Source organism: Argentina silus (genome assembly GCF_951799395.1).
Source record: "Argentina silus genome assembly, chromosome: 1".
Classification (NCBI taxonomy): Eukaryota; Metazoa; Chordata; class Actinopteri; order Argentiniformes; family Argentinidae; genus Argentina; species Argentina silus.
The window spans coordinates 36,953,650-36,958,430 of record NC_139655.1 but is presented as its reverse complement, the minus strand read 5'-3'; positions in this window follow the sequence as shown (position 1 = coordinate 36,958,430).

Genomic DNA, 4,781 nt, shown 5'->3' with positions numbered 1-4,781 from the left:
CTTTGTCATTATGGGGTAGTGTGTGTGGATTGATGGCCAACATTTTTTAAAATACATTTTAAATTGAGGTGTTTAAATTTTAAATTGAGTCTATAACACAACAAAATATGGGAAAAGTGAAGGGGTCTGAATACTTTCCGATGCCACTGTACTCACTAAATACATTCCTGACAATTACGCAAGTAGCTGCCTCTCGCTGTCAACAGAAGTTGTGATTGATGGGAGGCGGGTCTACTGAACATCAGACGTCCCTTCCCATTGATAGATAGTCAAAGGACCATGGAAGTGCAACAGAGAAACAAGAATATTTGCCTGTTGGATTGGAACTTCTTTCAATAATGTTCAAATGTGTGTTTATACATTCCTTATGGAAAAAGTAATACAGACAAACTATTCAGAAGCAACATTGTTGAAATATATTCTTGATTTGAGTGTTTGGAATCTGTTCTAATTGTTGTTACCGAACAAATGGGCTTCAATTGCAAAAAGAGCTGACTAAAGGCTGCACTAAAAAGGGAGATATGCACCTAAAAACTACTCGAGCTTATTGACAACATCAAATCCTAATGCAAAACAACTATACAATGTAAATATAGTGGAGCATTACTTTAGGAGCACAATGTCCAATAAGAGTCCAATAAATTCATGTTTTGTAATCCCAAACACCTTTGTCTGGAAATTGGCTTTCCTCTGAATCTTATTTTTTTGTTGGCCAGATTGGGTCCACATTGAGCAGTAACCCGAAGACAATCCAAAGATGGTCAGGAAGATCTGATTACAATTAGTTCATAATGCGTCTTTTGATTGACTGCACCTGTTTGAAAATGTGGGCAAAACGTGTCCACAGTGACTGCTATGTATTCAATTATAGTATTTTTTTGTATTTATTTGAGAGTGCTGACCGTATTATTTACTAAATACCAGGTGTAACCAGGGCTTTAGCTAGGTCCAACAGATCACAAAGCAATCACAAGGACGACGAACTACGACGGGCTAGTAGATGTCGTGATTATCCAGTTTCAGAGTAAATTAGTTTGCCAATATGGTGGCTTTCCATAAAAAAAACAATTACTTTTCAGTGTCATGTCAACAGCTATTTACTACTATTGCTTTAAAATCTGTTATCACATCAAATAAGCAGAAGGGATTCCATCTACAGCTCCAGAGTCAAAGTGGTCAGTCACAATCTAATCTGTGGTCAGTCACAACTCAAAAGTTAGTCTGAATAGCATTTACTGGTGTTAGATCTCATAACTTCATCATGTTGCACAGGGATTTATGCATATTTTATAACCACAATTTGCCAGCTGGCTAAGCCAAACTGTGAATTGAACTGGATGCATGCACGCCTCCTGCTCAATGTGACATGAACATTGTTGAGGGTTTTTTTCTATCTAGGAAAAAAAGGAGGTACATTTATTGTTAGAATGTTTAGAAATACCGGTAACCACTACTGAAGTAATTTGTAATTTGACAAATACATTCCTTGTGTTCAGTTAATAATCCTCCAGCATCTCTTGAATGGATTCAGTTGTGCACCTGTCCAACACAATGCCCCACTATCTGGCCTGCTCTTGATAAACACATGGCCACTGTGCCTCATTGACTGACTACTGTCTTGAGAACTCATTGATCTGGAGTCATAGGAGGAACAGATAAGACCAGGTCAAGCTTTAGGGCAGCTGAGGCCCTGGGGGACAAAGGCAGGTCTATGGGCTGCTTGTGTGGCGTCCCCTCCCCTTGGTCATGCCTTGTGGCTTGGAGGTGACCTGAGTGAAGATGAACCATAGACCAGGTCAGGAACTGCACAATTTTGAAGCTCTTGTTCAATTGATACCTGATATCTGACAACACATGCACTTAAGGACTCTGGACAGACCCATAGCAAGGAGCCATTGAACACAGGAGCTTGTGTGACCATGATAGCTCTGTTCCTACCATAGAACACCCTCTTTGTGCATAGGGAGCCATTGGAAGAGCCTTTGATGATAAAGTATTCAAAACCCTGTCACATGGCCAACAAGCCCAACTATTTTATAAATGCTCCTTGTTCAATGAAGCACATTTGAGGTGACTCATCAGCTACAGTACACCGATTCTTTATCCAGCAACAGCAAGGTAAAAATGTTCTCTGTAATATTTTATTGTTGGATGCTTTTGTGAACTAGAATGGTTTTTGGGGTAATGAAACTCAAGAGGACATATACAAAGACTGATATCACATTTCACAGAACATCTATTAAGGCAGTGCTAACAATCAATATTCTTTATCAGTTCTTAAAGAGCAATACAAATGTATACTCTAATGTTACAGTGCATGTTGATATTGAAAAACCTGTGACAAAGTATATTATATGTACTATATATTTTCATGGGAATGTTTACTGACATATTGGAGCTTTATTGGAGTTGTTCTTCTTGATTACAATTTGTGGAATAATAACTCTGTCTTATTTTATATGGATGTGCTATGTTAAATAGGAGGATAAACTGGATAATCACACTTTTAAGAGCAAAGTCTGAGGGCAAGAGTGCGCATATTGCCTGGAATAAGAAACTAACTGCCACTCTGGGAAGTTCATTGACATGGGCCAATTTGAGAGGTGCCCTTACTACAGTAAAATAAGCTGCTCTCCCATTCAGGCACTAACATTAGAGCTGCAGTACCAGAGATGGAACTGATTTGGCTCAAATCAAAGGCTGTGATCTCCCACGCACTGCTGTAGATCACAAGTGCTGTCTTTTCTTTCCAGGGGAGAAATGTGCTCGGGGCATGAATAACGTTGACACATTCAATCTTTTCTGTACCTAGCCAAGCTGTGTAGAGCAACAGGTGGGCAGATCCGTTTGAAGTTGTAAAAGGCAGAGAGAGAAGGTCGTCAGTCTCATTTTGTTGCACCATAATCAGGACTTAAAGGGGAAATCTGGGATTCAAACAACAACAAAGCAGTCACTCTCCAATCTGTTTGGGTAAACAGCTGAGGGATGCGGCTGGAGAAATGTAACCACTCTCAGATTCATATACAGAGCTACAGGGACTGACCATCCATGAGATCATAATGATAGACTGAACCATGTTTTGAAGCTATACAGTGTTTGTTTACAATTACATTGTTTACAAACAATTGAGTAAAACAGTTGAACTAAGCTTACAAGGCATTTATAAATTATATTATTCAAAATTCAATGGCTATATATCATTAATTTAAAAAAAATAAAAACAACTTTTTGAGCTGGATATTATAAGTAAGTTCAGTTTCTAGTTTATCAGTGCGTAATTCAAAGATGGAAATATTTCTGATGCCTTCAATTCCTTTTGAAAAAATTCACCTCATTGACAATATATGCTTTGGTATAAGGGTAAAAAATAACCCAAAGGCATTGAGGTATTTGGGATGGACCTATTTGGAGTTATATTTTACAATTGATAATAGTTTTTAATATAACTTTGTGATGTGAATTTACATTACTATACCAAATATAGTCCCACACAGGTTTAATGGTGAAGCAAATAGTTATGCGCTTATGGGTTTCCTAATAGCAGCAAATATGTGCATATCCTTGTAAACAAACACAATGTCAAATAGGTACAGGGCCAGTGCTCGACCTTGACACCAGATATCAGAAACCGTTTTGTTTGGACCAAAACAGTGTTCTTTGTTGCAGCTTCTTTACCATGTGATCTAATTCCTTGATCATTACTGACTTATCATGGCCATTTATCACTATTTTAAAGCAAAAATCGACATACTGGACCTTCAAGACCTGTGAGTATCAAATTCATAGATTTATAATGTTGTCCTTCATTATTCTAGGTGCAAATCATGTTTCTGATATGGATTTTAAGTCTATCTACTTTTCCAAACAGTGAGTATCATATTGATTCAAATAGAGCTAGAATTACGTATCTTATTTGATGGTGGTCACACAACTATAGTTGCATACATTGTATTGGAGTAAGTAGGCTAGTAATGGTGTTCAAACATTAATTGTTTAAGTTTACATTTAAATAGTAAAAAGCAAACATATAATGCATGTGTAGCCTATCTAATTAAAACACTATAGCACATTGGTTTTGTGTAAGACAAATTGTAAGATGAAACCTTACCTGTAGTATACAGCTTAGTCACAAATGTCGATTTGCATGCTGTCCTCAGTCATCTCCGGAAACCCTGTATTCTGCCCAGAGACCAGCGGACTAAACACAGATGATCTCCTTATAGGTGAGATTGCTATGACGTTCCAAAAGGTTTAATGTGTTAATGTCTTAACACAGTTTTGTCTCCCTTAAAGTGATAGTTCACCCCTAAATCATAATTTATTAAACTATCACATACCTAATATGTTTTCTGTTGACCTGTGACACTATTTGCGAAACGCTTGTAATTCCATTTGCCACAGCAGCCTCGTGTTAGGATAGCTTCAGTTAACAGTTTTACATGGATTCTCAATCAAGTCCGACAGCATTGTCTGCATTACAAGCCTAAAAATACTAAAATGTTGTAAAATATAACAATGCAGTGATGTTATCCATTTCAAAGCTATGCATAACTTTTTCGTAAGCATGACAGCAAAATGTGGATACATGTGCAATAAACTGTCAGCTCAGCTACCTACATTTGAAAATATACACACTAAGGAACGGGTAACTTTGCTGCAATATTCTATTTTACAACAATATGAGTAGATTTAGGCTTGTAATGAAGACAGTGCTGCTGGGCTAGATTTAAAATGGCAAATGGAATGACAGGCGCCTTGCAGATGGTATCACTACTCATCAA